The sequence below is a fragment of the Anguilla anguilla genome, chromosome 4 (assembly GCF_013347855.1).
Source record: "Anguilla anguilla isolate fAngAng1 chromosome 4, fAngAng1.pri, whole genome shotgun sequence".
NCBI classification, from domain to species: domain Eukaryota; kingdom Metazoa; phylum Chordata; class Actinopteri; order Anguilliformes; family Anguillidae; genus Anguilla; species Anguilla anguilla.
In genome coordinates, this window is record NC_049204.1 from 32,524,353 (window position 1) to 32,540,903 (window position 16,551).

The window sequence follows — 16,551 nt, forward strand, 5'->3', positions numbered from 1 at the left end:
GCATCCGGGGGTTTCCCCTGCCTAGGGAATGCGCTAAGAGCATCACTTAAGGCTGAGGGGGAGAGGGAAAGCATGTTGCGTTTATGGAGCCCGGCAGCATGGGGTCTCCGACCGCATACTGAACACCCCGGGGCCCACAGCTTGAGCCTGGGACTGCTGAGAAGGGAGAGCCTGTATGCACATCAGCTTCTCCTTCACCCACCCTACATCCCCATGGAGAGTGTGCTGTACATCAACCCCCCAACAAGCCAACGCAGGGGTTCCATAAACTCACCCCAACATCCTAAATGGAGGGTTTACTTCAGGTCCCCCAGCAACCCAGTCCAGGAGTGAATGAGAATTCACAATTTTTGTTAAACTCGGAAGATCTTTAAGGAAAGAATATACAAACCGGGCAGCTCTAGTACCATATAATAGAAAATGACTTATTCTTGAAGAACATTTTGTAAACAGTGATAGGTTTAATTCGAAGCCACAATACTGCTTAAATTTGTAAATGAGTACTTATCCCTCTGGAAATTACTGCTTTGAAAACATAAATTCAATTGACTGCAAAATATTCCCCTTTGCTAGGCTAACCCCAATAGCACACAAGGATAATAAATTGTGCAGTGCGCGTTTTTATATATGGAATTAAGGATGCACATTAATTGACCATGTGTAAGTTAAGTCCTTTTTTTATACACATGGATTTTCTAATTGTCTGCTCCGGAATTGATAAATTACATCACTTTTCACAATGCATATTTCACATTTGGCTTCTCATTGCGGGAAAAAAAAGCAGATCTGGGACTAGAAAGGTCATGTCTATATGTGGCCGTACTGCTCTTTGTTAAACAGATGGAGGCAACCTGAGTCAACATTTTTCAATTAAAAGAAACAAGGGAAAAAAAGAAAAAAAAAACGAGAATGCGGAAATGACCTTGAAGACCTGATGCCTCATTAAAAGTGATCCTCCTAGCCTGCAAAACACTTTAATTAGAAGGATCCCGATCACAGCCGGGGGTGGCGCTTGCTTACGGGGTGTGATAGATATTTCGTCGGATGTGCGCGGGATAATTGCTGCGATAACTCGCTCCGCTCTGGTCTCTCGTACTGCTTGCGCCCGTGGTCAAAAAAGGAGAGAGGAAGTAATTGATTTGGGAGGAGGGGCACTTCCTCTCCTCGTTTCACAGCTCCTGCGGAATCCGCGAGCGCGATAGTGGTGTGGCGTCACAATTAAAGCTCGGCTAATCAAAGGCAGAGACGCGCGCGAGTCCGCGCCCGCTCTTTTGCACCCTGTCTTCGGCGAGCCGTGCAGACGAACACCATCGGCGCTTTCCCTAACGACCAGGCAAGGGTCCAACCCTGCCCTCACTGTACACACCATTCGCCATATGGCAAAGGCCCTTTGTTGTCGCCATGCTTATATCTGGGGTGAAAACATGCCTCAGTCTCGCAAATAAATAAAAAAATAATCATTATATTACAAATAAATTCAACCAACAGCATACGGACATGCAGAAACAACAGTACACCCTGTCCCCCCCCCCCCCCCCCCCCCACAAAAGAAGGCATGATCATTTGAACAGATAGGAATTGTGCTTTGCTTTTAATGCAATGGAAGCAATTGGCCCTGTCACAACCACATGGTACATGTTGTTTCAAAAATAACTACGAGACATTCTGTGTTCGCATCATTTTAAAAGCATTAGACGGGCACACTTACAAAACAAAACCTGCTTTCTAACTCCAACCATAGGGCAATGTGCCAAAATGGCATTTCAAAATGCGCAAAGAACACTTTATTCACTTTCCTTCTCTGAACCCACTCCCCCAAACTGGCCCTTCTCCTTTTTTCTGTCAGGAGGAAGAGTGCTGATTTAGACATAAAGATGTACAACACAGATGCTTGGGCTCTCTCTTCCTGTGTGTGACAGAAGGAGACGCAATGTGTTTCAGGATTCAGAGCTGACGGGGAATAAATTCTGGACTGGTGAGTGTTACAGACGCTGGCATGGGCTGGGCGTGAAAATACATATCATATGGCTACAAAGAATACACACAAAACAAGCAAGCACACACACACACACACACACACACACAAACATACCCATGATACACAAAGATAATTACACACATACAAAGATACATGCACAGACAAGTACCCCTGAACACGCACACACACACACACACACACACACAAATAAGCACACACACGCACACGCACACACACACAAACACACGCAAACATACCCGTGATACACAAATATAATTACATACATACAGAGATGCATGCATAGATAGGTATTCATGAACACGCACACACGCACAAACACACACAATACACATTTATTATGATAGAGTACTGACTTACTTTGTAGAGATTGTAGAGATTATTAGTCCCACAGGGACATGCAAACGTTGATCCAACAAAAAGGTCGAATTAACCCATACCCAAAATATTGCAGACGATGAGATACAATTTTTAGATTTTCTTGTAAGGTCAAACGTCAGTACTGTAGCCATCTCAAGACATAGTAAATTTTACACACAGCAACTGTCTGAGCATAACATAAGCAATGTACCTACTAAGTTCTATCTTTGTTGCTGCTCTGTGTCCATTATGTCACATGGAGCAGGGAATTCTTTTTATTCTAAATGTTTCATATTCTGCTTTTTATTTGCTTCCTTTCCTGGGGTAAATGAAACAGTCCACAGCCATTTATACTGCGTTAGTTTGAGCATCATTGTTTTATGTTTCCTGCGACCACAATTATAATCCACCACATCCTAATTGTCCTTTCTTTATACTGCTTTTGTGGGTGATAAACTCTTTGAAAACGTTTGGCTGTGGTGATTCCCGCACTTGAACTGAGATGTATTCAACTGTGCAGTGGTTCTTGTATTCGCCTAGGAAACACACGTGCACATTAGGCACTTTTAAAAGTGCAGGATTGGTGCACTGTCAGGATATGTAGGCTATTGTGATCGAAGGATAGATTATACTGTTGTATACTGCTACAAACTACCAAAAATTATTTATGAAATATGAATTTTTGTTGTGTTTAAGATAATGTGGTTTGTAGTTTTTGAAGCTTTGTTGTGCACAGGAGTTTTTGTCTTGCACTGAACTACCTTCTTGCGGGAGCCAGTGAGTTTCCCTCATTGAGTTCCTGTGAGGGGGTTAGGCTTTATAAACCAGCCTGTGTATTATTTGGGGGTTTTCATGGAACTTATGGCTGTACATGACATTGATCACCCTCTCATCATTGGTAATGAACTTAATGAAATATCTCCCATTTATATACCTTCTAGCATTTTCTGTTTATTTTTCCCCACTGCAAACATCTTCCTCGCATCAGCACCTTTTCACAAGCTTGTAAATAAACACCAGCCTTTTGTGGGTGCCTGTGTTTCCCTGCCACATCTTTTGGCCATTTGCGTCCCATTATATCTTGACAGTCATCTTACAAACCCATTGTCATCTTTCACCGACACCAAATTCCCACTGGGACACTCTCTCCCTAAACACTGCACTCACACTTCTGGCTTAATATTGAATTTACAGCACAAGGAAGGTGTGAAAATGCAGCGGAACACTAAATCTATGTGTGCCACCCATCAGTGCGTACAATCTCAAACAGTATTATGAACATTTTCCTCAAAAAATCCAGTCAAACTAGAATGTGTGTGTTTGTCTTTGGCTCAATGCACGGCAATACAAATACAGAGATGTTATAACAGAGAATTTTGATATGGTATATATATGAAACAGAAACAAGATAAAATAAAAATAAAAACAACATGGTTTGCCCAAACATGATTATCTTTGGGAGATAAGCATGCTTCACAAATTTAAATCAATCTATGAGAGACATGGCCTCTGACTCTATCCAGTGTGGCACAAGAGGCGGAAAGTGGGGAAAGAATGAAGGTAAAGGGAAAGGGGAAAAGAAGGGAGGAAAGTGAGGTAGTGAGGAAAAAAGAGGGGGGAAACACATTAGTGGCCCCAGCCAGCTGCCAAATGATGCCCTTGATTGCTTCCCCTCCACTGCAGAAACAGAAGGTGCGAAGGGTGATTAGCTGAGGACCGATCCCTGATGAACAGATGTTAATAACAAAGGACATATTCATTGTGTTTAATAGCCAAGTGCAAAAGGCTGGCTACAGCATCCGACGGAGGGAAGAAAAAAAAATCCCCGCACAATAACATTTTTTTTCTGAGAGATATGCGGTATATGCATTAAAACCGGTCGTGCACTAACGTAATGAGCTTGGTATTCGCCAGAAGAGGTAATGATAATCCGTCACAAACACCAGAAATGATTGTATTTTATTCTAAAGGCGGAGGGGTTGTGTTCGTCAAGTAAACTTTTACAGTGATTGTTTTTTTTTCTCTCTCAAAGACAAATGGTGCTATATTAAAAAAGAATATAGCATGCGACAAGAGATATGACAGATGTACATTGTTTCAGCATTTATCAAGGTATTAAAACTGCATAATGCAAAACAAATATGACTAAATTCAGGGTAAAATGCTTGTAACGGTATTCATTTTGACAAGTCAGATAGGCTCTCTTGACTTAAGCAATGATGAAAATGTCTAAAATATGGAGGCCAGTACACCATGACAAAATAGCCAATCAATAAAAAATGAAGGGCAGATGATATTGAAAATATGAAATAAAAACTTCATCCAAATTAAGCTTGTTCTAAGAGACTGAATGAATGCAGTGTCGCCACCTATAGTCGCAAAGAAAACATGAGCGGTTATCCCAGTTGTGTAGACCACGCGTCGACAAATCATTAAAAGCTCAAAAATAAAATAATGAAATATAGAATAAAAATGAATTAATCAAGACAAGGATATGTAAGAAATGTAATAGGTTGACTCTACTTCGTGAGACTTACCATTCATCATAAAAGTATTGTAATATTTTTCCCTGCAAACACACAGCATGAATGTACCTTCCCCTCTCAGTGAAACCTCTCTACATGGAATAATAAGGTGGAAAAGCACAGGAGAGGGAATCCTCTTATTCTTCAGCAAACAGGAGGTCCGTAGGAAAGATAACATGTTCTGCTTTGACTGATACAAGACTTATGTCCTCCAACTTGATGCCTTCTCTAAAATCAGCACAGGAACTGGTAATGAATGCCCGTCAGATAAAAGTATTATAAAATGTACTGTATCAGCTCTTCACAGACATAAATTGCAAGAGGATATATTTTCCTGTTATTAAAAAAACAAGCCAGCCTTTCATCAAATTTAAATCTGTCTTCTGCACATAAATCAAGAAAAAAATTAATTATCCAAATAATCAGAATATATGATTGATCATTTTTGCTAATAATAATGAAGGTGACAGAGCTGAAAGAGAACTGTTACTGTTTGTGCATGTACTTTACTGGATGCTTTCATAGTCTTTACTGGATGCTTTCAAAGGTAATCTTGGGATGAACGCACTTTGATAGTCAGCCATGACTAGACACTACAGTCTTCAGGGCAGCCAAAATCTCATAATATGAGAAAGGAAAATAGAATAACTATCATAATAATAATAGCAATCTCATGAAAGAATAGTCAACACATGAAAGGTGGCTCACAGGTTAAAATATGACTGGGTAATCAGATGAATATACATATACAAATACAAATCTTTCTTCCCTGACGGCACAGGCATATTCCAGGACGACAATGCCAAGATTAATCGGGCTCAAAGAAGAGTGAAAGAGTGATTCTGGGAGCATGAGGAATCATTTTCACACATAAATTGGCCACTACAGAGTCCTGACCTTAACCCCATTGAAAGTCTTTGAAATGTGCTGGAGAAGACTTTACGGAGTGATTCGATTCTCCCGTCGTCAATACAAGATAATGCAATTCTGGACGGAAATAAATGTTGTGACGTTACATAAGGTTGTTGAAACAATTCCACGACGAATGTGCGCCGTAATCAAAGCTAAAGGCGGTCCACGAAATATTAGAGTGTGCGACTTTTTTTTTGGCCAGGCAGTGTATATATATATATATATATATATATATATATATATATATATATATATTAAATTGGCTTTTATAGTTTCTGAGGGCTTGCATTAAAATGACTATTAAAAAAAAAACATACAGTAAGTAACATTCGCCATTAAGTAACATTATTCTACAGCACTCAACAGTAAAACTTGCTCGCTTGCTCATGGCAAATAAAACCAAGCATCAAATAAGTAAAACTGCTTGGCCACTTGTGTGATTAGGTGTCACAATTCAGTTTGTACAAATCTATGTTTGGAGCTGAAGGTTATGTGCAGAAGTAAAGTTTATGTGGCAGGGGTCGTGCTGACTACCACTGTTCAATCATAAAACATGAGCTGGCTGGGCCTGACCCATAGGTATCAAGATCTTTAGTCAGCACCCCAGCACTAAATACACCAACTTGTTCCCCATGACATCAGTTTTCCAACAATAAAAAAACATGATTACATTGTATTATGGAGAACCTAAAGTTTACATAATGCTGATCCAACTGTGTGTTTTGCAACTGAGCACTCTCTCTTCATCTCAACTGCTGACTCCCTGTCAGCACAGTAAACAGTCTGTTTTACTTTGAGGGTCTGGTAAGATGCAGACTTCTGTGAACTGCCCTACATTAGCATTTTTGACAATCCTCGTCCCAGGCAGATTGTTGGACAGGTGTTTGGGGTTTTTTTCTTCATTATGGCAAGAATTTCTTCAGTCATGAACTATATAGGTTTTCTTTGGCCTACCAGGCCTTTGCGGTTACTGAGCTCAGCAGTGCTCTCTTTCTTCTTAATAATGTTCCAAACAGTTAATTTTGGTCTGCCTAAGGTTTGGCCTATGCCTCTGACTGTTTTGTTTTTTTTTTCTTCAAATTTTGGTCTCATAATGGTTTCTTTAACTTTCATTGGCACCACTGTGGTTCTCATGTTGATGAACATCAATCACAGACTCTAAAGGCAATCAAAGGCTTAGAATTAAGACTAGATACTGAAAGCCCTGTTATATTAGTGGTAAGGAAGCTATTATATGTATAACACCTACACTAGCAAATGCTCCCTTGTGATTTATTCAAGATGCAACGTTTTGACCAAAGAGTTCTTTGTCATGCCTAACAAAGGCCTCTTTGGTTGAAACAGTGCATCTTGACCACAATAGAACATTCACTAGTGTACAGGTATTCTATATTTTTTCATTGTCTCATTCTCCTACTCTGTGCCTGTTCAAGCCAGTGGCATGTACATGTACAAAGTTTTTCTTTTTGTGTGAAAAATAAAAATGAAACAAGGTTTTCATGCAGTATATTCTTGATATGTAATTGTTTGAACTGACATCTCACTTATTTTTCATTATATTCAAATAAACCATATAAAGGAAAAGACATAAAGCAATACAGATTATGAACAACAAACAGAAACACTAAACAAGAACCAAATGTACACAGATTTTGTCACCAGTTATAAAACTCCTCTCTCATTGTTTCAAGTGTCATTCCGCTTTTATGAAAAGTTTAAGACAGATCAGTTTGATCCAAACTGAACACAAAGTTTAAACTGAGGTCCTGATTTACTATGGCCATTAAAAATCCCTGCAGGCTTGATGCAATGAATAAGGAAGAGGTGGGTAATTCCTGGGGATGGTGTATGTGCAGGATTTGTTCACACCTGTTACCCTGGCTAAATTAGCCAACTGGAGTGAAAGGTGTCATATTGTGACACAAAAAACTTTAGGTGTTGTTCATTAATGCATCATTAAATGCATCTAAAATGGCAGATCACATAATGATTGGAATAATTAACTCATAAAATCCTGAACCTGCTCTCCAGGAATCAGGTCCCATAGTCCTAGAGTTGGGGGTTCTCTAGTCCTGGCGAAATTCCCAACTTGCAGAGTTGGAAAGTCTAGGGGTTGGAAAGTAAAAGTTCTTCCATCCATGACATCAGCCGATTTCATTTGTTAATTATACCTGCTGGTTGAACAATTGTGCTAATTAGCAGAAGGTGATTGGAACAAAATACCGGGGTGGAGTTTTGCCTAAAAGTCTCAAAGTTTTAGTAGATTAGGTTTAGGGTGGGTTTATTCGTATTTTCTGATCAGACACAGGTAGTGGATGTTCTTCGGACTCTGTCTACTCCAAGGCCTATCGGGTGCGGGGTGCCGCAGGGAAGTGTCTTGGGTCCACTCTTCCTCATATCTCATAAATATAAAACAGCTGTTGAAAAAGTGAGGAATTAGAAAATGTAGATGGATGGTTTTCCGGGAATAAACTATCTCTGCATATCTGAAAAACAGAAAAAAAAAAAATTAGTTCTAAAATTGGGAACTTGGGAAATCAGCAGGATTCAGTCAAAGTTGGGGACTCCCAGATTATTGCAAAGACATGTTAATTATATAGGATGTGTCTTAGAAAATCACCTTTCTGGGGTGATGGTGAAAAGCCATTACTAAAATAAATCAAAAGACTTGCTCGAAAACCTTTATTTTTTGGATAAAGCAGCACTACAAATGTTAGCAGGGGCTTTGATACAAAGCCACTTTGTTTGTACTACTTGTTTGTAGTATTATAGTCTACTTGAGCACAAGTTACAAACTGCACAAAATAGATTGTTAATTCTCATGGAACTTCAATGGCTTACAGTAGACAAAAGGTTTGTGAGGATTACTGTGAGGCTTACATACACAATTGTAAACAGCTCTGTACCAAGTTATTTGGTAAATTAATTTACTTGTATCAGAGGCATCCATAATTGTGCAATCAGAGGCAGTCTCACTGATTTTGTCCCCTTTACATTCAATTATTAGAAAAATACCTTTTTGTATTCTCCAGTTCCCCTGAATTTAAATCATGTGCATCAGAGAACCATTTGATATAAATTGGGGTAAGACTGTTTTACTTGTCTAGCAAAAAAGAACTTAAAACAAACTATTATTTTATACTTTTCTCTAAATAAGATTGTATGGTAAGACAAAAACACTTGTTAAGACAGACTTTTTTGCAGTGTATTGATAGTGAAAGGTGTTATGCAAAAGTAATCCATTATTATTATTATTATTATTATTATTATTATTATTATTATTATTATTATTATTTCCATATACCCTTTATGTGAAATTAAATAATGACATTGGTGTATTATGCAATCAAAATGCAGGACTGCAAGTTCCTCACTTCAAGCAAGACTCTGTAGGCCACAACCATTTTTGGAATAAAATAGATGGACTTCTGCTTCTCTGTGTGATTAAATATTCTCATGCCCTCATCTAAACAAAATAAGAATGATGACAGAGGAGGCAGTTCCCTCAAATTGAAAGAATATGATGATAGTTAAGAGTTATACTCCCAGTGGACTGGTTCGCACTGCAAACGACAAACACTGCTGTTTAATGTACACTCATGCTCCATCTACCTCCCGTTCCATTATTCCAATCTCCAAACCAGTGTCTCATGCACACTTTGCTGCCCCATGCTGGCTTTTCTATTTATTGAATACATTTTTTACTCCAACATTTTTCCACCTGAGCTGGCAGTTGCAACTTTTATGGCCGTGCTGCATGCAGGCCTTGTTCAGATTATGAACCGTCATATTTTTCATTTGCTTCATGCCTGACTTGATGTGGGCGATCTAGCTTGGAATGCGCAAACAGGAAGGGCTTTTAAAAAATAAAAAATAAATAAAAAAATAAATAGCACCAATTGTCATTCTCATCTTTGTTTCAACTTTGCGCCATAAAAAAAAAAAAAAAATAATAATAATAAAAAGCAGGGAAACCCCAGCTGGGCTGAGATGTAAAATTGCTTTGAAAGGGTAAGTAAACATCTTCTGGTCAATGCCACAATCTATTATTCAATGCCATTTGACTATTTCAATTTTAAAGTGATGTGAGTGTATCCAACAAGCCAAGTAGAAAGAACACAAAGGCAGATAAGCCTTTGATATTAGTAAACAGTATACTGAAACAGTAAACCACTGTTTAGGGATTAAGTCAAGCACCCATACTACTTATTGCATCTGTCAGTGCGGTCAGGAATCTTTTCTAGCAATTACACACGCACGCATGCACATGCACACACACACACAGTTTTACACTATCCTTGAAGTGAATTCATTTCCTTAAGCAAATTCATTTTTAAATCATGGATTTGACTTGTTGGCATAACTGCCCTTTAATATTTTAATAGCGGTGCCTTTTATTTTGGAGGTGTTAAGGGAATAAGCTGGTCTGCATTACGTTGTCTGTCAAAAACTTAATAACTTAAATAATGGTTCATTTAAGTATACTTTGTATTTGTGAGAGAGAAGGAAAGGGAAAGAGAGAGAGAGATTATGTGTGTTGATGCGGCCGGGTAGTTGAATGCGATTGGAAAAAGGCTGACAAATAAGTAAGCCTTTTCAGGCCCTGTATAACCCTATCAAACGCAGGTCAACATCGTATAAGGGCTCGTCTGAAATTCACTCCACTAGAGCTGGTTTGGGCTTTGTAATCATGGCCAAAGCAAGGCTTTCCAGCAGAATTATGCCAGCTTTGTGTAAATAATCAAGGGCTGACCACCGAGGTCAAAACCCGTAATTGAAGTGATACTTCAAAGTGATGAGGACTACCTTCTCAAAGCGGGCCTGTGAGGCGGCACAGATAGTGGCAGCTGGGGGAAGGGATGTGATTGGCCGGTGATGGAGCTGCAGGAGGGCCTCATCACATAACCCACCCCCCCCATCCCCAGCTGCCACGCCCGGCTGCCATCTCTCACTCTCTTTCTCTCTCTCACTCTCTCTCTCTCAGTGACTAAAATGTAATGTTAGGACACATCAGAACCACAAATGAATGCAAAAGACACTGTGCTTAGATGTCATTATTCCATTTGTCTCATCCAGAAACATGTGAGAGAGCTAGAGCCATTCTGCTCCTGTTTGGCACATCCTGTTTAAGAGTGGAGGCCAATCTAGGAAACTGGACTCAACTTTCACCTGATTTATTGATTTATTAACTTCACTCCTTTACTTTTTTAATTTGTGCAGAATTTTAACCAAAATGGATCCAATGCCATTTAACCAAAAAACAGTATTTCATTCCAATTCAAATTAGCCACATACATTGGGCCAATTCTGCATTTTACTTCACTCCTTCACGGATTTTAGATCACTTCTACACTTATTGTGACATCTGAAACATAGTATAAGAGAATAAGTAAGATTTTAATAAAATGTGCCCTCATGGATGAAGGGAACAGCAGAGAAGTCTGAAGACATAACTATGTATTCATCTGGGCTTTTTGGACATGTTTATTTTTCTTTACCAGTTGGGCAGGACAAATTATATTATTATTATTATTATTATTATTATTATTATTATTATTATTATTGAGGTTGTTGTTGTTATTATAACTGTTGTAACAACAACTTGGTAGGGGCTGCTCAGATCCAGATGCTTTGTACAGTTCCTGTCAGTACTCTTCAGCTTGATGAGGTTCGCATCTTTTCCTGCCTTTTTCAAATCCAAATGAATAAACGTAAACAGGCATAAGATATTCTCACTGTTTCACCCTGCTGAGTTTCTGCATTGTGAGTGTCTGGAGTGTTACTCAGGCAAATAAAGGAAAGGAACATATACAGATTGTTAAAGATCCCTCTCTGAGTTTGATGGCTTGATTAAAAGCTCCTCTCACAGAATTACCGGCTTCTTTTTGGCGCGTCTTTGATTTTTATACGTACTGAGGATGGCCATAAAACCCAGATGTTCTAAACAATTCAAACCCCAGGCGAAAGAAAAAAAAACTTTTCTTTCCACCAACATATATTACCAGCGTGCGGCGCTATTGTTAATGCAATTCACTTTTGTTGGAGAGAGAAAAAAGAATAAAGATAAGCATTGCAAGTGAATAGCAATTATCTGGGCGGAGGTTGCATTGTGTGAGTACAGGATTGTTATTAGCAATTTACAGTAGGGATCCTCGAACGGCAGCCTAGGCACTATGAAAGCAGCACTCCCTTACCTCAAGCAAAGAGTAGCACTATTTAAAAAGCGCAGATTGATCCCTGTTCTGCTTTAGCATGGGCCTCCTTCCCTCATTAATTTTACTGATGCCTCCAGATGGAAAACAAAATATTAATTTTGTTCAGCCTTAGGCGTCCAGCACTGTTAAGGTGCTCTGTAAATCATCGGGTTTTAGGAAGCATTAATATCAGACCCCGACTATGGAATTTCAGGACCCGTGGGTGGGCAGAAGGTTCGGTTTGTCATAAGTGTAATTAATTGTGCGGCAGGAATGATTAATTTATCAGAATGCGTGGGGCAGACGAGGCTGCCGAGCTGCCTATCCCACCTTAAAGTCATGGCAACCACTCACTGAATTATGCAAATTAATTGGCTCTTTCAATGTTGCATAAAATGCTACTGCCACTACATTGCATGGTACATTAGTCTGTTCATCCAATAAAAACTGCATTCTTTACAAGTGAATCCTTGAGTCGGAGGGCTCAGCGAGACAATTCATTTTCCGCACAGATGTGCGAGCTGGCAGCTTTTTGATAACGGTGTCCATCCCCGACAAAAAAAAAAAAAACAGGAGGGACTGCGGTTAATATATTAGCCTACAGAAGCGGGTTATCTGGCCTCAACGTGTTAATATGGGGAGCCGCGCCAGTGTGCGCTCTCTTGTTATGAATGCATATAATGTCAGCGGCTATTGAAATTCAGCTGTTGAACTCCCTCAGATATCGGAGGGGAACACGTTCACATGTAATGTGATTTTTTTTTCTCCCTCCCTTCCCTTTGTTTTGCAAAGCAGCAAGAAGCTGAAAGGGCCCGCGAGCCTCGGCTATGAGGCTGGGTTTCGCTCCTGTGTCCGAATTTGCCGCGCTACCCCCTGCAGAGCCCGTGCTGAAATTGCCTAGGCCCTAATTGCGGCGACACTAAAATATCACTCCGGGCTGTGGTTACAGCACGTTTAGAGCCCAATGAAATATCTATTGTTAGCAATGCATTAAAATAATTGTCTGTCCATCCTGGGGCTTTAAATATCAATGTTATTATCAATGGTAGTTTTTTTTTCTTCTTTTTCTTTACTAGTCGTATTCTTTTACAGAATTACTTCAAGAACCATCAAACATCCAGACATAAAATGGTAGCTGTCTAGGAATCGTGTGACATTTTTCCTTCGATGGTATTTGAACTCCTAACATTATCGTTTACCATAAATGTTTACGCCACAAATCAAGTGCTCTAATGACACACTTACTACGAGAGCTTTCCGCAGACTAGCAGTGGATCCCACTCAATTATCGCCTGATGGGGGTAATAATGTTTTGGCTCATTCCATGACAACACACAAACAAATACCATCTCTATGGCTTTGGGAAAGGATTTAGTCATGGAATCACCAAAGTGATTTCTCTTTTCCATGGCTGTATCAAGTATTCTTCAAACCAAGGGTCAACAGTTTGAGTTACGGAGAAAGAACTTGCATGAACAATGGCGGTTTACCTTTGTTTATACAAACCATGAAGCTTTTGTTTGCATGTTTCCTTATGTGAGGCATTGCAAAATGAGCTATGGGTCTGTACATATGACCTGCGTTGTTGTAGTTGTTGTTGTTCTTTTTTTCTGTAATTACAAGTCACTGTACATAAGGCTCTAGATTGTTCTGCCTCAGTTACACTTTCCAGGTGTCTTTGTGTCAGGATCCCAATTGGAGGGGACACACCAGTCACAGAGGCAGGCTTTCTGCTGAGCACAAAGGGTGAAAGCTGCACCTGTATTCCACCAAATAAAAGACCATGTACCCCCAACCCCCTCCCCACACCACCACTGCCCCCCTCCCACCCCCCCCCCCCCCCCCCCCCCCCACCTTTTTCTCTCTTTGATATACATGTGTCACGGCAAAGTGACAAATAGCACATATTAATTAGGCACTAGACTTGGCGAGATTGCTGTTATTAACGGGGAAAGGAAGGGTTGGATTTAATTGCCTGTGACATCAAAGTCAAGTGACTGATATTTCAAGCATCATTTAAAATGTTTGATATTGAAGCCATTGTACTCACATAAAGACTGTCTAAAAATATAAAGGAGACTGATGAGGAGGAAACACTCACATGCATTTGCGCGAGCTATCTGGAGAATCGAATGTAATATCATTCTGCTGGTGACAAATTGACTAGGGCCTGATGTAAAATGTATTATACCCACTCTAGCCTGACTATCAGTCCCCGCTCTCTGTTGTCTTCAGAATCTAACCGTGCCTTTTATTTATTTATTTATTTATTCGGAAATTATATTTATTCTAACATCAAATGTCCGTGCCTTCAGTGGCAAGGCAAGTGAATTTGCCTGCTTGGCTGGGAACGTGTCTCGTTTAATGGACTTTTTATTATAGGCAGAATAAAAATAAAAATGGGTAAGCCACAAACAAATGTGCACAGACCTGAACATCTGACTGGTTTGCCATTAGGAGACTGTCTTAAAACAGGAATGTTTACTAATGAAACGGTGGTTCCTTCAGCGAGAGAACTCAGCGTTGAGTAGAATCTGACCCAGAACCTCTTGCTAATCATTTCTAAAAAGGCTAAGGAGTGAGCTCAAAGCTCTGTCCTTTTGTAGGGATGCATTATCTATTATCTAGAATGTCTTAGTCTAATTCCACTCTAACCCATGTGTTGTTTTTACACTGAAATTGTCAGGAACTATTATTTGGTCAAAACATGGATTACGTTTAGAGTATTCCATTAAAATCTTGGAAGGAAGCACCCCTTGTCACATTACCAAGCACATTAAATGCAATGCAACTATCAATATTATTGTTTGCGCACTGAAATCAAAAAGGGAAGTTATAGAACCATTCCCTTTATAGCTAAATGCATGTAAAATAAAAGGCAGCGAGAGGTCCATTCTGACTGTACTGTATTTCCTTTAGTCCTAGTTTGTGAGTGGTATGCTGAACTAATAGCGTGTCAACATATATTAGCACATTCATTGAAAAGGCAAAGTAAAATTAGTAAAAAATCTAATACAAAGTTCACTAAAGGACCACTTTGCACTGCTTCATTTAAAAACACATAGCAGCGCATCTAAAAATAGAAGTTCCACATATTTCCTGTAATGCACAGTACTTCATGATGACGCAGAGAGGCAAATATATCCAATGGGGTCAGATCCGAGCCATTGCAATTCGGAGAAGTTAAATTTATGAGCATTCAGGTATCGGGACAAATGCATGCCAGAGATAACACGGTACTGTACAGTAGGTAACCTAGGATTAAGTGGGTTAAAGTAATCTTTTACTAGCTGCGCATACATTTCTGTGGATGCATCATGACAGCCAAGTATCATTCTTGTCCAGCTGTGGCTGAGAATATAAAACAACAGGACAGAGCGTCTGTAAATATAATTCACATAGTAAAGTTTCTCGCCCGGCTATTTTTTTTATTATATTTTGAGCATTAACACAAATGTGGCAAACAGAGACAGTGACAGAGACATCGCAGAGAGCAGGGATATGCCCTGACATATAAAAGGAGTTATGAGAGGGGGTTTGCACAGTGCGGCAATGCTCTAACAGTTCCTCCCTCTCTGTTCCCCTCCGCCGTCACCATGGCAACGATGCCCTCACATATGGCGCCATCCTACCCTAAAATTGGTGCAGAGGTGCTAAGCTCTAAAATGAGCCTTGGCACCTCTTGTGCAGCAAACTAATTCGGCAATTCCTGGCAAAGGCGAGCCTTGCCAAATAGATAACCCCTCGTTTGCCCCTGGCAGCTATCCTTCAGAGGACACGCAAGACCTCGGGGTTCCTATTAAAGCGAGGCTAACGATAAACAGGAGTGATACACTTCAGTTAGACTCATAGCCCCTGCTCACAGCACTCTTTTATGGCCTTCCTGGACCCCATTTTACCATTTTGGATAACTGTAACATCTGCTGGCCATGGTTGTTCCTTTTTTAAATCGTCGGACATGTGGCGGCGAAACTGGTCTCGGTGGATTTCGTCCACAAGTCCATTCAGACAAATCACGGTCCTATCCGCAGCAATCCGGGGGAAGGTTGTGGAGATGCGTTATAAAAGGTGCATTTTGTTCAATGGGAGCACACAGTGAACAAAGCAAATACTGAACGCTGTTGATCTGCCACCCTCTTTATACTTCATTTAATTTTCTCCTCTCTGAACGAACATACTTCAAACCCCTTTCCAGACTGTTATGCAAGCAATAGCACACTCCAGGTGCACTATTACTGAAATTATCCAATCAACAGTTATGCAGGCATTGCATCTTGATGATATCTAAGATCAGCATGCTACATAACTTATAAAATTACCTATTATGGTTACTTGCATAAAAACTAATTCAGAATATGAGCTTTCTTGTGCATAAATAGACAGGCTGTGATATTTCCAGACATGAAAAACGAACCTATTTCAGTGCGCCGCGATGCACTGTTTTCCTCATGGTCTTTCAAGCAGCATGATTCAACCTATTTAGCCCCCAGCACACTAACTAGGCTGCCTACATTTTCAAACCTATATGATGTTGCATTCTGCAATGAGTTATTTATTATTCTGA

General features: G+C 39.8%; 1 long non-coding RNA gene across 1 annotated transcript in view; it reads right to left on the minus strand.

The window, feature by feature from the left end:
* Nucleotides 1–7,209: 7,209 nt before the first annotated feature.
* LOC118225900 overlaps nucleotides 7,210–16,551 on the minus strand; it is a 38,585-nt gene continuing 29,243 nt past the window's right edge. Inside the window, exon 3 of the long non-coding RNA XR_004764924.1 lies at nucleotides 7,210–8,279. This is a non-coding gene — a long non-coding RNA (uncharacterized LOC118225900). The remainder of the gene's footprint in view (nucleotides 8,280–16,551) is intronic.